This window comes from Cherax quadricarinatus, chromosome 12, assembly GCF_038502225.1.
Source record: "Cherax quadricarinatus isolate ZL_2023a chromosome 12, ASM3850222v1, whole genome shotgun sequence".
Taxonomy (NCBI): domain Eukaryota; kingdom Metazoa; phylum Arthropoda; class Malacostraca; order Decapoda; family Parastacidae; genus Cherax; species Cherax quadricarinatus.
The window spans coordinates 47,484,600-47,502,918 of NC_091303.1; positions in this window are offsets into that span (position 1 = coordinate 47,484,600).

Sequence of the window (18,319 nt, forward strand, 5' to 3'; positions counted from 1 at the left end):
GTGGAATGAGAGGCATTCAAATTCAACCCAAGCTACGGAAAGACAATTCCAGTTCCTTGGATCGAGAGCAGCCCCCCACCGGCATCAAGTCACTGTAATGCAATAACGAAAAATAATACTGCACCATTTCCAGATTAAAATCGGCAAAATGACAGCAGTACAAGGAGGATACGCGACTGTTGAAATCTGAGGAGGCTGTCTCTACCTGTCACTTGAAAATAAACTTCCCTGAAATTAGAGTCATCGTTAAATTTAAAAAACTATAAAATCTCGAATTTATATTGTTTTGCGGTATTTTTTTTTTAATCTGTAATATATTTAAAATTCTCTGCAATCCTCTAAGAAAAATATTTGATATTGCTTATTTATTTTTTAAATTTGGCAAAAAAATTAATTAGCATATAAAGAGCCCAAAATTAATAATAACAAAGAGTTGTTGTCTTATGGGCGAAATAAAATAGAAAAGTTGGAGGATTTAAAAAAAATCAGGAAACCTCTTAAAGGTGCCCGTTCTTGATGCCTATTACAGTAGAGAATCCTTTATCCGAAATTCCAAAATCCGAAAAACTCCAAAATCCTAATTATTATTATTATTATTATTATAATCAAGGGGAAGCGCTAAACTCGTAGGACTATACAGCGCCTGGGGGGGGGATGTGGAAGGCATTCAGGTTTAATTCGAGGAACTGGAGCACAGATCCAATTATTTAAATCAAGAGCCCGTCAACAAGATCAAGGAACCTTCCCTGAGGGGCCAAAACCCTAAACTTTTTCAGGTTGACGTGACGAGCCACAAATGGATCATTCAACACAACATATGCTGGAGCAGCAACAATTACTCACTGATTACTGCGTGTTTTGTGATCTGTGGTGTGAAAATATTGTTGAAAATGTCGGAAAGACCTAAGAGTAATAATGAAAAGAAAAAGATTAAGCATTTCTGTTTATGTATAACACAGAAAGTCAAGTTGTGGGAAAATTCTGAGAGTGATGCAAGTGAGCAGGGGCTGTCTGAGGTGTTTGTTGTAACAACCACTGTCTACCACCTGTCTGAGGTGCTTGTTGAAACAAACACTGTCTACCACCTGTCTGAGGTGCTTGTTGAAACAAACACTGTCTACCACCTGTCTGAGGTGTTTGTTGTAACAACCACTGTCTACCACCTGTCTGAGGTGTTTGTTGAAACAATCACTGTCTACCACCTGTCTGAGGTGTTTGTTGAAGCAATCACTGTCTACCACCTGTCTGAGGTGCTTGTTGAAACAAACACTGTCTACCACCTGTCTGAGGTGTTTGTTGAAACAATCACTGTCTACCACCTGTCTGAGGTGTTTGTTGAAACAACCACTGTCTACCACCTGTCTGAGGTGCTTGTTGAAACAAACACTGTCTACCACCTGTCTGAGGTGTTTGTTGAAACAATCACTGTCTACCACCTGTCTGAGGTGTTTGTTGAAACAACCACTGTCTACCACCTGTCTGAGGTGCTTGTTGAAACAATCACTGTCTACCACCTGTCTGAGGTGCTTGTTGAAACAAACACTGTCTACCACCTGTCTGAGGTGTTTGTTGTAACAACCACTGTCTACCACCTGTCTGAGGTGTTTGTTGAAACAATCACTGTCTACCACCTGTCTGAGGTGCTTGTTGAAACAAACACTGTCTACCACCTGTCTGAGGTGTTTGTTGAAACAAACACTGTCTACCACCTGTCTGAGGTGTTTGTTGTAACAACCACTGTCTACCACCTGTCTGAGGTGTTTGTTGAAACAAACACTGTCTACCACCTGTCTGAGGTGTTTGTTGTAACAACCACTGTCTACCACCTGTCTGAGGTGTTTGTTGTAACAACCACTGTCTACCACCTGTCTGAGGTGTTTGTTGTAACAACCACTGTCTACCACCTGTCTGAGGTGTTTGTTGTAACAACCACTGTCTACCACCTGTCTGAGGTGTTTGTTGTAACAACCACTGTCTACCACCTGTCTGAGGTGTTTGTTGTAACAACCACTGTCTACCACCTGTCTGAGGTGTTTGTTGTAACAACCACTGTCTACCACCTGTCTGAGGTGTTTGTTGAAACAATCACTGTCTACCACCTGTCTGAGACCACCTGTCTGAGGTGTTTGTTGAAACAACCACTGTCTACCACCTGTCTGAGACCACCTGTCTGAGGTGTTTGTTGAAACAACCACTGTCTACCACCTGTCTGAGGTGTTTGTTATAACAACCACTGTCTACCACCTGTCTGAGACCACCTGTCTGAGGTGTTTGTTGAAGCAATCACTGTCTACCACCTGTTTGAGGTGTTTGTTGAAACAATCACTGTCTACCACCTGTCTGAGGTGTTTGTTGAAGCAATCACTGTCTACCACCTGTCTGAGGTGTTTGTTGAAGCAATCACTGTCTACCACCTGTTTGAGGTGTTTGTTGAAACAATCACTGTCTACCACCTGTCTGAGGTGTTTGTTGAAGCAATCACTGTCTACCACCTGTTTGAGGTGTTTGTTGAAGCAATCACTGTCTACCACCTGTCTGAGGTGTTTGTGTTGTAACAACCACTGTCTACCACCTGTCAGAGGTGTTTGTGTTGTAACAACCGCTGTGTACCACCTGTCTGAGGTGTTTGTGTTGTAACAACCGCTGTGTACCACCTGTCTGAGGTGTTTGTGTTGAAACAACCGCTGTGTACCACCTGTCTGAGGTGTTTGTGTTGTAACAACCGCTGTGTACCACCTGTCTGAGGTGTTTGTTGTAACAACCGCTGTGTACCACCTGTCTGAGGTGTTTGTGTTGAAACAACCGCTGTATACCACCTGTCTGAGGTGTTTGTGTTGAAACATCCGCTTTGTACCACCTGTCTGAGGTGTTTGTGTTGAAACAACCGCTTTGTACCACCTGTCAGAGGTGTTTGTGTAACAACCGCTGTGTACCACCTGTCTGAGGTGTTTGTGTTGAAACAACCGCTGTATACCACCTGTCTGAGGTGTTTGTGTTGAAACAACCGCTGTGTACCACCTGTCTGAGGTGTTTGTGTTGAAACAACCGCTTTGTACCACCTGTCTGAGGTGTTTGTGTTGTAACAACCGCTGTCTACCACCTGTCTGAGGTGTTTGTGTTGAAACAACCGCTGTGTACCACCTGTCTGAGGTGTTTGTGTTGTAACAACCGCTGTGTACCACCTGTCTGAGGTGTTTGTGTTGTAACAACCGCTGTGTACCACCTGTCTGAGGTGTTTGTGTTGTAACAACCGCTGTGTACCACCTCTCTGAGGTGTTTGTGTTGTAACAACCGCTGTCTACCACCTAAAGAAACAAAAGAACAAATTGTTGAAGTTCTATGCTGAAAGTGAAGAACAGAAGTTAATGAAAAATAGAACAACATTGCATGGAGGGAAAATGAAGATGTTCCGTGACCTGGCTGGTAATGTTCTCGCCTCACGTGAACACTAAGTGACGATGGTTCGATGCACTAAACGGGCGGAAATGCTGGGCATGTATGCTTACACCCGCTCTCCATATTCACCTAGCAGTAAGTAGGTACCTGGGTTGTGGAGAAATTTTCTCCAGAGGGGGGTATTAGCCCCCTTCAGCCCCTTTCAGCCCTGAGGGGCCCAGCCGTCTCAGAAGAGGCAAGCATCTTGCTTACTGCTACAGCAATTAATTGATCCCAGATGCAGTACGAGTATGTGACGTGGTCAAGCGACCGCCGCTCCTTGCAAGAGTCGTGTTGCAGCGTCGTTTAATAAGAGACAGTCCATCTCTTACCTAAGCAGGACAATTAAGGAAAATCCTGCTCTCACTTTATTACCATGGTAAAGATAGTGTACATTGTTGTATATACTTAAGACGGCAAGAATCAAGCATTCTGCTTTGATTCATGGAGGAAGTTTGGCAAGGAAGCAAAAAGTACTAGGTCAGCTTTTTCTTTTATGTTCGAGGGGCATTGCAGCGGCGTAGGACGCTGTGAGGTTAGATTACTTTTGACTCTACTGAGAGTCAAAAGAATATCTGGGCGTAACTACGGGTCAGATACATATACCCAGGTAAGTGTACTGATTTGTAATGAGTACAATTGACCGCGCAGTTGAGTACAAGTTGCAAATTAGTTACTTATCATAAAACCCGGTGAGAAGTGGACCTTTGAGTCCACACACATAAGTTTTGTCAGCAATCAGTGTCTGATATATGCTGACATAATACCCCTTAGAGGTAATTTATTATTAAGACATTTCCATTTCAGCCCATTGCGAGGTGGTTACGACTTCTCAAGACCTCGCCTGCAGAGGCGGCTGTGCAGGCGATGAGCTATCTTACCAAGCTAAGTTCCCCGTATAATTAATCTTTAATCTTAGCTGGTAAACTACTTCTCAACATGGGTGTTAGTCGACTGGTGTGGGTCGCATCCTAGAGGCCAAGATTGAGGGACCACAGTGGAAATTATACAGTCCTCGATGACGCACTGACTTCCTTAGGTTATCCTGGATGGCTAACTCTCTGGGTTAAAAATCCGAATAAATATTATCTTACTGATGGAGTGGATTGGTCAGTGTCAGGGTCAGCATATGCAAACAAAAAAAAATCTATCATAACGAACTTAATATTGAAAGTAATTGTAAATACACAGCAGACTGGTCACAAAAATTTAAGAAAAGGCACACCATTAAATATTTATATTATTATAATAATGGGGAAGCGCTAAACCCGTAGGATTATTCAGCGCCTGTGGTGGGGGGGGGATGGAAGGTATTCAGGCTTAACTCAGGGAACTGGTGCACAGATCCAATTCCCTAGATTAAGAGCCCCTCACCAGCGTCAAGGAACCTCTCTTGAGGGGATTAAATATTTAGATAAGTGCTGATAAAACATCTGCTGATCACGAAGCCTAAAAACCAGTTACATTTACGTGAAACAGCGTGAAAAAAAAAAAACGCGCCAAGATAAAGGAGATTTTTCTAGATCTGCTAAATCCCAATTCCTAGCTTAATAGGTTCTTATATCCAGAAGTATCAGCACAATGTTGTTTGCAGAGTTAACTTACGTGGTCAGCGACTCGTAATGAATAATATTCAGCGATGAACAAAGATATATTTCTGTTCTTCTTACATTATCGACTAGTTATTCAAACTCAAACATTGTTTGTCTTTGTGTACTGAATTGTTCTTCAGTTGTTGTGCTTGGAAGTATTTTTGTGTTGTTCACTGCCGCTCAGTTTAGTTGCATTTGAACATTTGTAGAACACTATCACTCACGTGAGTCCCGTTCAGAACGAGAACTGGATCTATTATTATTAAATATTAGCCGGTATTCTCCCGGCCCGGGCCTTTTCCAAGTGGTGGCCCGGCCTTGGCTCCCTCTTTAGGGAATGTCTGAGACCTAAGTCTCCCATGGGAGGAGGCACAAGTACCTCCTCATCTTTGGGACTAATTGTCCCCAGGCCTAGCCACAAGCTAGGCCTCTCTGGTCTGCCATCCCCGCCCCAAGGGGGCTAATGGGAATGACAGTCTTATGAGCTAAAGGCTCGGGCTCAGGCACCTACCCTACCCTAGAAGGGTTAGGCATGGTGTCGATCCAAAACTGGACCTAACCGCAGTGTTCTCTTTCTATACAGTGTCCAGATGCGTACGAGTGGCTGTGTCTACGGCTCGGACAGCAGGTTGATTTATGATGATTTTTTCATGCGTTCTGAAAAAAATCATGTTAATCTTTAAAAGTTTATTGATTTTACTATTTAATAAGAGTACATTTGTATTGCAACACAACCAAAATAAATCTACAATATATAACTGGCAGTTTTTGTGTATTACTCCTGTATACCAGAGTCCATCGTTATTTGAACCCCCTTTTAACCTACCACAATTTTGCTTTTGCTTTGTATTCATTCATTAGGGATTTGCCGGTACTTCCGGCCCGGGTCTTCTCCAGATGGCGACCCGGCGTTTGATTTATATATCTGGTAATGTTCTCTTAATATCGAAATCGTTTTAAGTGAGTAACATTTATATTAAAAGTTACACAAATAACCCGCACATAAAAGAGAGAAGCTTCCTGTATCGTTCCAGTCACGGTATTGTGCCTTTTTGTTATTTATATATTAAAAGTTGTTTGATGGTAAATAGGTCAGTTAGCCTACTGATACTACCGACTCAATCACTCCATCGTCTGGTTTACCTTAAAACCCTTAAACGGTCCAAACAAATCGACGTTCAAATTCGTACTGCTACAAGAGTAGATCTACTTTTTTTTACATATTTTCAAATATAGCAAAAAAAAATGTAGATAAAAGTTTTTTTTACACGTTTTCAAATGTAAAACAAGAAAGAAGATCTACAGTTTTTTACATACTTTCAGATGTTGAAAAAACGTATATATACGTTTGGACCGTTTAAGGGTTAACTTACCGCTGCTGAGGCTCAACGAATTTATACGATTATTTATGATTAGTTTTGTTATTTATTCATCATTTTACAGAAACTAGTTTACATGATTTATTACTGTGTGACATACAGGAGCTTAGATTACTGTCTAGTATGGAGACACTTCTCTAGGTGTAGGTTGACGTCTGTCAGCAACGTAACTTTTGGCCTCCAAGATGTTGGAACGTATATTTTTTACAATATTTTGGGGGTTGAAAAAAATAGCGTCTTCGACGGTAAGCGATGTTTAGACTTTTGTTCCATTCACATTCTATTTTATAGAAGCCAATACACAAATATTCAAAAATCCGAAGAAATCGGAAATCCAAAACTCTTCCGGTCCCAAGCATATAAAGAAAATGATGAAGATGAAGATTTTATTTCTTTGCAAGATTAGTGTGAGGAAGATTAACCTGGGCTCCACTGTGACTACAATGCAGGTTTTTTACAGATTAATCTAACACGATAGTGGCTGTAGCGGACTCTAACTCAAGCCCCTTAAAAGCCGTGATCGTGACTCACGAAATTATAATAAAAGGATGACAAACAAACCACTTTACAGGTGAGGTTCGAATCCATAATAAATAAGCCATAAAACTCACAGGCCATATGAAGAGTATTAATTGGATAAATCTTAATAGGCCAGAGTGGTGCAGTGGATAATACACTGACCTCCGAGTTTTACGACTTGCTTGCCATGGGTTTGAGCCCCACCAATTCTGTGATTTGTTTAGAATAGCGTTACTGCAATTTCGTGAGCTTGTACTGATATAAAGGGTATGGCCGGAATTTCCATGGAAAACTTGAGTTCGGGTTCTGATTGGAGGTATTGTCATGCTACAAATGGAGGTTGACCTCTTATAACCAGAGGTTAAATTAAAGACAGTTAAATTGCTCCAGACTATCGAACTGAGGCTAAATGAAGAGGCAGTGCTGAAGCAGATCCTGAGGCAGGGCTGATATTGGGCTTGCGTGGAACCTAACAGAGTTCCACTACAAGACAACAAACTGTTTAGAGTATTCTGTGTTTCTTATATTTTCTTATCTGTATAATACACTGTTTTAAATTTCCCAAAGAGTACTATATCATTTCCCAGGTATTTATATGAGTAGTGATGGTGATCTCTTTCCACTATATGAGAATGGTGGCAATTTGGTTGTGTTTTAGTGGTCAGGTTGAACGTAAATGCCTTTAAAGACCTGTAGAGTTAGCTATCGTTAAACAAAGCAGCCTGCGTTAACAATGTACGTTATTGCTGCTGTACTTCGATGAGGGAAGTGAGTTGGAAAGTTGTAATTACTTAAAGCTGATTATGTTATATTTAATTGACTTGTGTGGTTTAAGTATAATAAAAATCTTCAGATAAGGATGGAGTAATTGCAAGATGCTCTTTGTCGATGACAGTAAATAACAAAGGACGAGAGGAAGTTGTGAATTTTGAATGTATAGTGTTGACAGGTTTCCAAGTGTTCGGTAGTGTCCTGGGGTGAAGAAATATACTCTCTCTCTCTCTCTCTCTCTCTCTCTCTCTCTCTCTCTCTCTCTCTCTCTCTCTCTCTCTCTCTCTCTCTCTCTCTCTCTCTCTTTCTCTTTACCTCTCCCTTTTCTAAAATCTAAAGTAAGTTTGTAAGAATTTAAGATTAAGGTTAGCTTGGAAAATTGCATTTATCTGAATGTATCATTATATACATAACAGTAAATGAACATAGATAATTATTATTTATCAGTTAGACAAGTAGGAATTTGGGACACCTAGGTCGCAAAAAATGTCCCCCTTCGATACCTACCACTGTCATAACCACAAGTTGCTCTGGACCTATTAATTAAATGAATTATACATCACCAGAAATGCTGGTAAATATATAAATTTGTGGACTGTATATTAATTTAAAAAATTATTATATATAAATACACATTTATATAACAGAAGGAGAATGTATCTTAATCATAACACTCACCAATTTGACTGGAAATCAAGGTGTATCATACTCAGAAAACCTCTCTGTCTATGAAAATAACACTGGCCAGAGTTACTATACAAGACTTATCTGAGATTCCTGGAGCTGTCTTGTCCATTTGCCTGATATCTCAAGTTATGCAGGAATGCGCATCCAACAATTTCGCCTCCTATTTGAGAGGTGTCAGCCCAATTTTAACCTCTAGAGCACGAAAAATTCTTCCCATTATTCACATGTTATTCAATTCAAACAAAATGGCGACTCTCGTCTGCGCAGGTGCAGGTCCACTTTCCCTTTTTCCATAATATAATTCTTTTAAATACAGTATGGCCATCTATTTACATATAACTACTGTATTTCTGGAAAATATATACAGTATTTTCCACACTGCGGCCGGGCGGACTTCGTTGCTAAACGACTCAAATTGCTCATTTGGTAATGGTGGAGGACCTGGGTACATATAGGATCTGGCATCCACACGGAGATATATTACACAAGATTTAATCACCTTTTTACACTTTGCCGTCCTTGTAGAATCCAGAAAGTTTCCCTAAGACAATTTAAGGTATCTTGTACCCCACCATGCATTACATTTTTATGGGCATTTAGAACAATTAAATTTGTTAGATGATGAGTTTTGGGCAGTAAGATAGGGTGTTTAACATAATCACCCAATTCAGCATTTTGTAACCTACCTCTGCACCTAATTACATTGTTATCTAAATACAGCCCCAATTTCTCTATTATGGAACCTTTCACAATTTTTCTTTCCATCATCAATTTAATCTCATTTCCATAGATTTCCTCCTGTACCCTCTTTATCCAATATTCAAGAGGATGTGAAAACTTAAATGAAATATTCATCTTGTTTAGAAATTTAAACACCAACTTAGTTACATTGATTAGTTTGGGTAAAGAAGAATACCTATTTATATCAGTGGCTAAGGGAGGACAAACTATTGGAGTGGTGGTCACAGTAATTGCAACAGGAGCAATATATGCCTTTTGTACAGGCCATTTAGCTTTATTTACCAACCAGCTCGGTCCTTTAAACCATGATACAGCATTTACAAATTTAGCATAAGGTAATCCTCGAGACAAGAAATCAGCTGGATTCTCCTCACCAGGAATATGATTAAATGTTAACATATGCTGACCCAAACTATTATACTTCTCTTGCATCTGATTAATTTCAGCGACTCTGTTTTGTACGTACACAATTTTTCTGTTTCCATTACGAATCCATTGTAAGGATACCTCATTATCAGACCAAATTACAGTGTCGCTAATATTTATCTCCTGCAACTTATTTCTTATATAATTAGCTAATTTGACACCTACATAAATGGCTGTTAACTCCAACTGAGGTAAGGTACATGATTTAATTGGGGACACTTTAACCTTAGACATAACAAGAGAAATAACACTATTACATTGAAGGTAAGCAACTGCTCCATATGCCAATTTTAAAGCATCACAAAAAATGTGGAGTACATTTTTACCATTTGGATTGGCCACCTGGTGTGGAAACTCCAACATTGGAATTTTCTCATAATCACCAATTAATTCATCCCACCTGTTAATGAATTCCTCAGGTAGAATTTCATCCCAAGCACATTCAAGTTTCCATGCTTCCTGTATTAATAATTTCCCTCTTATAGTAAGGGGTGACACTAAACCTAGTGGATCAAAACATTTGGAAACTTCAGAAAGCAAAACTCTCTTAGTTAATTTATTGGGCATACTGTAATTATCAGGTTTTAACATTAACAAATCTCTCTCAGTATCCCAAGTTAATCCCAATACATTACTACATTTTGGCACTTCATCTCCAGGGTAATCTTTACTTATTTTGTCCTTTAATTTGGACGAATTACTATTCCATTCCCTCAGAGGCATATTTGCACTTTGCATTACTTCATTAGCCTCTCCATAAGTCATTAACAGTTCCTCTTTAGTTGACGTCACACCCAGGAAATTATCCACATAAAATTGTTTGCTCATTACTTTACTCAATGGACTTTCCATACATTTAAGGTGTGCATTTATCGTCACTTGAAGTAGGAACGGACTGGATGTAGTACCAAATAATACGCTCCTAAAGCAAAAGGTTTTCAGAGTGCCAAGTGGGTCAATAGGATTCTCAGGCCATAAGAAGCGGGTACAATCCCGGTTAGCCTCTTGTAAACCCACTCTTAGGAAAGCTTTACTTATGTCAGCCGTAAAGGCATAATGCTTCACTCTGAAATTTAATGAGATATCTCCTAATTTTTCCGTCAACGACGGACCTGTCATGAAACAGTCATTTAAACTAGGTACATTTTTGTTACTCCTGGCACTACAATTAAACACAATCCTCAAAGGAGTGGTCTTAGAATCCTTCTTCGCTCCGTAATGGGACAAATAGTGACCATAAATTTTGGCTTGCTCAGGAGGTACCTCTTCTATAAATTTATTAATTAATTGTTCAGCAATTATATCATTATAGGCAATTAACAATTCTGGTGTCTTACTCAGTTCGTGGAGCTGAGCCTTTAATTGTCCATATGCCATTCTGTAATTAGTGGGCAATTCTGGATGGTTCAATCTCCACGAAAGTCGTACCCAGTATTGTCCAGATTCAAATTTTACATCTCTCAGGTATTGTTCTTGAGTTAAAGAATCGTCTGGACTTTCTTCATTTATATTTATTCCAATGCTGTCTAATTCCCACAATTTATGCACTGGCTCAACACCATCCTCTATGGAAGAATTATACTGGGGTACGATTTCATGAGTAAGACACACAGTTATGGTATTTGTAGTTTCCTCCAGTCATGAATTATTGTTACGAGGAAACCTACCATACATTACATGGCCTCCTGCAGTCTTCAAAAGGGTGAGACCATATTTCTTTACCATACCCTTTACAAAGGAGGCATAATAGTCACTACCTATCAAAATATTTATTGGGCCTACAGAATCATCACTTACACCAGAAGGTGCTAAATTTACATTATGTGAAAGTCTTTCTGTAGCTTTACTAAGTCCTACTGTAGATATTTTCTCTGGAAGTCTATCTACAATTACTGCATTAACACGCTTTTTCTCATTGCCCAACCTGACAGTTACATAAACAGTGTCATACAATTGAGCCCTTTTATCTGAGAGAAAACCAGATAATTTTAAAGTTGTGGGATCTCCCATCTGTACTTTCATACCATCAAGACATTTACGTTTTATGAAAGTACGCTGGGATCCCTGGTCCAATAATGCATTTACAATTTTTGATTTATGCCTTTTATCATCAATTTTTACCTGTAACACAAGTAAGGCTACTTCAGCAAAACCATCATTATTAACATTAGCAGCAATTTTTACATAAGCCACTGTAGTGTCAGGATTGTCAACATTATCATTATTATCAACATTATCATATAGAAATTTACACATGACTATATGGTGTCTTCCTTTGTGACATTGATAACAGTTGTTTAATTTGGCATGACAATCCTTTACATTGTGATTACCTAAACACCTGATACATCTGTCAAGTTCCTCCAATCTTTCAACTTTATCATTCCATGAATTGTATGCATTGCAATTCTTAGAAAAATGAGTACCCTTGCAGAAAAGACAATCTCTCTTTTCTCTGACTGGTTTCTTATTAACTGGGCTACTCTTAGGAGGGTACTTATTCTTCTTACCTTGTGGAGAATCATTATTTCTGATTCCTGCTAATTGATATGCACCTATGCAACTATTTTTAGGAAATGAATTTTGATTATTACCATTGGGATAATTTTTTGACAGATACCTCAGAGTTATTATGTGTTGCAACTTTAAAATGAGTTGGTTGGCTGGTCTGCAACTGAACAATTAATTCTTGTAGAACTAGTCTTATTTCCTCCAGACCAAAATGACCCTTGTGATATTTATTCGAGAGGTATTCAAGTGTTTTATAGTTTAATTTATTCTGTACCATGGCACTCAATAACCAGTCTGATTTCTTCAGATTATATTTATTACTTAAAGTTTTGAGAGTGCTCTCCAGTTTTACTCTAAACTGCTGTAAACCTTTGAAAGTGTGATCTGGAGATTTTAAATTAACAATGATATTCACTAGATCCAACCTACTTTGTTCTATATTACCATAAGTGATCTTCAACAAGTCAACTGCTTCCTTGTAAGAGTCATCTACATTGGGAAAGGCTTGTATGAGTATGTGAGCATCTCCTCTTACCTGTCCTTTGAGGTAAAATAATTTAGTTACACAGGCTAGGTCACTCCTGTCATGCACAGCTGCTTTAAAAATTGACCAAAATTCCTCCCAATTTTCACCAGGATTAAATACAGGTAAACATAATTCTGGGAGTTTTGGCAAAGACATATTATTTGTTGGAGCAGACTGACCAACTGCCTGGTTTATGCATTTTAATTTATTCAAAGCCTGACTTTTACAAGAAAAAATCTTTTCTTCTAATTCATAATACTGATTAATCATGAGATCTACTTCAGTTTCATCTACACAGTTTACTAACAAATCTCCTTCATATTTGTTGTAATATAATTTGTATGAATCATATCTATTACCTAAAGCATCTAAATACAATTTTAAATCATCAGTATTCACAGTTTCTTGATTCATTAATTCCAAACATTTATTATATGCCTTGGTTACAAGACCCTTTCTAGCTTGCAATGATGCTTTCTTTGCTCTATATTCCATATGTTTGTCTTCTATATTAATTTCCTCATTTTCAGCCATGATGCAATGTATTAAATTCAACTTAATAACACTGATTATGTACTAAATTATGCACTTTATGAAGGTAAATAGTACAACTTACCTTTGAATAAATCCTAGCTACCTGAGCTTAGCAATTATATGTAAGAAAATTATATAAATTTTAAATGTACATTAAAACAAACCCTTAGCCAGCCTTGGCTTATCAAAATTAATATTATACAAATTAATATAAATCCTTGCCAGAATTTGGCATAGCAAATTAATATTATACACATTAATATAATTAGTTACACTTGGTGTGGAAATTTATTTGGTCCCTAAAGTTCCACAGGACAGATACGACGTACGAAGGGGTCCCAGCATAGCCGTAATGGGATGGCTGAGCTGGGTGGCCCTTAAACCCTCTCAAACAAACAGCATTCTCTCTAGTTGGCGTGGATTGTTGGTAAGCTTATTTAATTTATAGATTTACCCTTCAGGGAAGGAGTAGGTAGTTTTACTGTTAGTATATTAATATTAGGTTTACTAAGGCAACTGTAGATAATAATAATGTAGACCTAAGACCTTAACCTAGGTAGTAATAGACCGATAATGTAGGCAAACACTAGGATAAGTTAGCTAGGGAGAACTGGCAGCCCTAGTTTGAACAAAGAGACGAGGGTCTGGAAGAGAGACCAGCTCGTTCTTCTTAAGACAGACACCAACTGGACGAGACGTGCCGTGATCAGCAGACAGTGCGCCCCCATGTGTCTTCACATTTGAGACCTGGGGAAATCTGGTAGAGGCACCTCGATGTACCGTAGATGACCTCTGTCAGGCCCATACAGTAAGACAAGACCTCCACTTTATCTCGTAGATTTCTGGCCAGTGTCTGGGGAGAATTGTGAGTGAGTTTGATCTGTGGGCCTGTGTTGCAGATGGGAGTGCATGCCCAGTAAGTACCAGTGTCTCTCGTCTATGTAGAAGCTAGTGTACGTGTCTGCATAGTTGTACTAGGGGATACACACCCTCTTGGATATAGGAATTTCTGAGGTGCAGGCAGGTCACTAATAACGATTGAATATTGCAGGAATTAGGCTCCCGGTTGCATGTGTTTTCTGAGGGGAAGTCCAATGGGGCTAAGGCTAGGCTTAGGGAAGTTGAAAATCAGGATATATGCTGCAACACCAAGTAAGTTAGTCCTTTATATGTGCATGCAGGTGAGTTTCTTGCAACGTCAATCATTTGTGAAAATCTGTCCTATAAGCCACTTGTGAGGCTGAGGTACCCACCTCAGAGCTCGGTGTCAACAGAGTTTGCCAGGGTAGGCGACTCACTTGGAGGCAGTCCACACAAATTTTCACACTTGGCTTATCAATTACACATACACTGATACACATTAATATAATCTTTAGCCACACTTGACTTATCCAAATTAATATTGTAATAATTATAATCCACTACACATTAAGTAAATTTGTGAACTGAACATCCACCTCCTTCTGTTATTTCACATATAATTATTAAGTAATTAACTAATTAATGACTTCACTAATTACCTCCGGTTCAAGAAGGACCAACGGGCAAATTGAATGTGGAAAATTGCATTTATCTGAATGTATCATTATATACATAACAGTAAATGAGCATAGATAATTATTATTTATCAGTTAGACAACAACATCCAGTATTGGGCCCCTACTTAAACAAGATGGGTCCTACACAGATGACAGCAAGGAAATGAGTGAGCTACTCAAGTCCCAATATGACTCAGTTTTTAGCAAGCCGCTAACCAGACTGAGAGTCGAAGATCAAAACGAATTTTTTATGAGAGAGCCACAAAATTTGGTTAACACAAGCCTATCCGATGTTATCCTGACGCCAAATGACTTCGAACAGGCGATAAATGACATGCCCATGCACTCTGCCCCAGGGCCAGACTCATGGAACTCCGTGTTCATCAAGAACTGCAAGAAGCCCCTATCACGACCCTTTTCCATCCTATGGAGAGGGAGCATGGACACGGGGGTCGTCCCACAGTTACTAAAAACAACAGACATAGCCCCACTCCACAAAGGGGGCAGTAAAGCAACAGCAGAGAACTACAGGCCGATAGCACTAACATCCCATATCATAAAAATCTTTGAAAGGGCCCTAAGAAGCAAGATCACCACCCATCTAGAAACCCATCAGTTACACAACCCAGGGCAACATGGGTTTAGAACAGGTCGCTCCTGTCTGTCTCAACTATTGGATCACTACGACAAGGTCCTAAATGCACTAGAAGATAAAAAGAATGCTGATGTAATACATACAGACTTTGCAAAAGCCTTCGACAAGTGTGACCATGGCGTAATAGCGCACAAAATGCGTGCTAAAGGGATAACAGGAAAAGTCGGTCGATGGATCTATAATTTCCTCACTAACAGAACACAGAGAATAGTCGTCAACAGAGTAAAGTCCGAGGCAGCTACGGTGAAAAGCTCTGTTCCACAAGGCACAGTACTCGCTCCCATCTTGTTCCTCATCCTCATATCCGACATAGACAAGGATGTCAGCCACAGCACCGTGTCTTCCTTTCCAGATGACACCCGAATCTGCATGACAGTGTCTTCCATTGCAGACACTGCAAGGCTCCAGGCGGATATCAACCGAATCTTTCAGTGGGCTGCAGAAAACAATATGAAGTTCAACGATGAGAAATTTCAATTACTCAGATATGGTAAACACGAGGAAATTAAATCTTCATCAGAGTACAAAACAAATTCTGGCCACAAAATGGAGCGAAACACCAACGTCAAAGACCTGGGAGTGATCATGTCGGAGGATCTCACCTTCAAGAACCATAACATTGTATCAATCGCATCTGTTAGAAAAATGACAGGATGGATAATGAGAACCTTCAAAACTAGGGAGGCCAAGCCTATGATGACACTCTTCAGGTCACTTGTTCTATCTAGGCTGGAATATTGCTGCACACTAACAGCACCTTTCAAGGCAGGTGAAATTGCTGACCTAGAAAATGTACAGAGAACCTTCACGGCGCACATAACGGAGATAAAACACCTCAATTACTGGGAGCGCTTGAGGTTCCTGAACCTGTATTCCCTGGAACGCAGAAGGGAGAGATACATGATTATATACACCTGGAAAATCCTAGAGGGACTAGTACCGAACTTGCACACGAAAATCACTCACTACGAAAGCAAAAGACTTGGCAGGCGATGCAACATCCCCCCAATGAAAAGCAGGGGTGTCACTAGCACGTTAAGAAACCATACAATAAGTGTCAGGGGCCCGAGACTGTTCAACTGCCTCCCAGCACACATAAGGGGGATTACCAACAGACCCCTGGCAGTCTTCAAGCTGGCACTGGACAAGCAGGAATGCACATCCAACAATTTCGCCTCCTATTTGAGAGGTGTCAGCCCAGTTTTAACCTCTAGAGCACGAAAAATTCTTCCCATTATTCACAACGTGTTATTCAATTCAAACAAAATGGCGACTCTCGTCTGCGCAGGTGCAGGTCCAGTTTCCCATTTTCCATAATATAATTCTTTTAAATACAGTATGGCCATCTATTTACATATAACTACTGTATTTCTGGAAAATATATACAGTATTTTCCACAGTATAAAAATCAGAGAAAGAAAAGATTAAATAGTTTTCTGAGAGAATTGATGTAAGTATATATCGGGAACGAAAAGGGACTTATTTTATATATATATATATATATATATATATATATATATATATATATATATATATATATATATATATATATATATATATATATATATATATATATATATATATATATATATATATATATATATATATATATATATATATATATATATATATATATATATATATATATATATATATATATATATATATATATATATATATATATATATATATATATATATATATATATATATATATATATATATATATATATATATATATATATATATATATATATATATATATATATATATATATATATATATATATATATATATATATATATATATATAAATATATATATATATATATATATATATAGGTAGTAGGTTGGTAGACAGCAACCACCCAGGGAAGTACTACCATCCTGCCAGATGACTGTGAAACAAAAACCTGTAACTGTTTTGCATGATGGTAGGATTGCTGGTTTCTTTTTCTGTCTCATAAACACGCTAAGATAACAGGGATATCTTGCTACTCCTACTTACACTTTGGTCACACTTCACAGACACACACATGCATATATATATATACATACATCTAGGTTTTTCTCCTTTTTCTAAATAGCTCTTGTTCTTTTTTATTTCTTCTATTGTCCATGGGGAAGTGGAAAAGAATCTTTCCTCCGTAAGCCATGCGTGTCGTATGAGGCGACTAAAATGCCGGGAGCAATGGGCTAGTAACCCCTTCTCCTGTATACAATTACTAAAAAAGAGAAGAAGAAAAACTTTATAAAACTGGGTTGCTTAAATGTGCGTGGATGTAGTGCGGATGACAAGAAACAGATGATTGCTGATGTTATGAATGAAAAGAAGTTGGATGTCCTGGCCCTAAGCGAAACAAAGCTGAAGGGGGTAGGAGAGTTTCAGTGGGGGGAAATAAATGGGATTAAATCTGGAGTATCTGAGAGAGTTAGAGCAAAGGAAGGGGTAGCAGTAATGTTAAATGATCAGTTATGGAAGGAGAAAAGAGAATATGAATGTGTAAATTCAAGAATTATGTGGATTAAAGTAAAGGTTGGATGCGAGAAGTGGGTCATAATAAGCGTGTATGCACCTGGAGAAGAGAGGAATGCAGAGGAGAGAGAGAGATTTTGGGAGATGTTAAGTGAATGTATAGGAGCCTTTGAACCAAGTGAGAGAGTAATTGTGGTAGGGGACTTGAATGCTAAAGTAGGAGAAACTTTTAGAGAGGGTGTGGTAGGTAAGTTTGGGGTGCCAGGTGTAAATGATAATGGGAGCCCTTTGATTGAACTTTGTATAGAAAGGGGTTTAGTTATAGGTAATACATATTTTAAGAAAAAGAGGATAAATAAGTATACACGATATGATGTAGGGCGAAATGACAGTAGTTTGTTGGATTATGTATTGGTAGATAAAAGACTGTTGAGTAGACTTCAGGATGTACATGTTTATAGAGGGGCCACAAATATATCAGATCACTTTCTAGTTGTAGCTACACTGAGAGTAAAAGGTAGATGGGATACA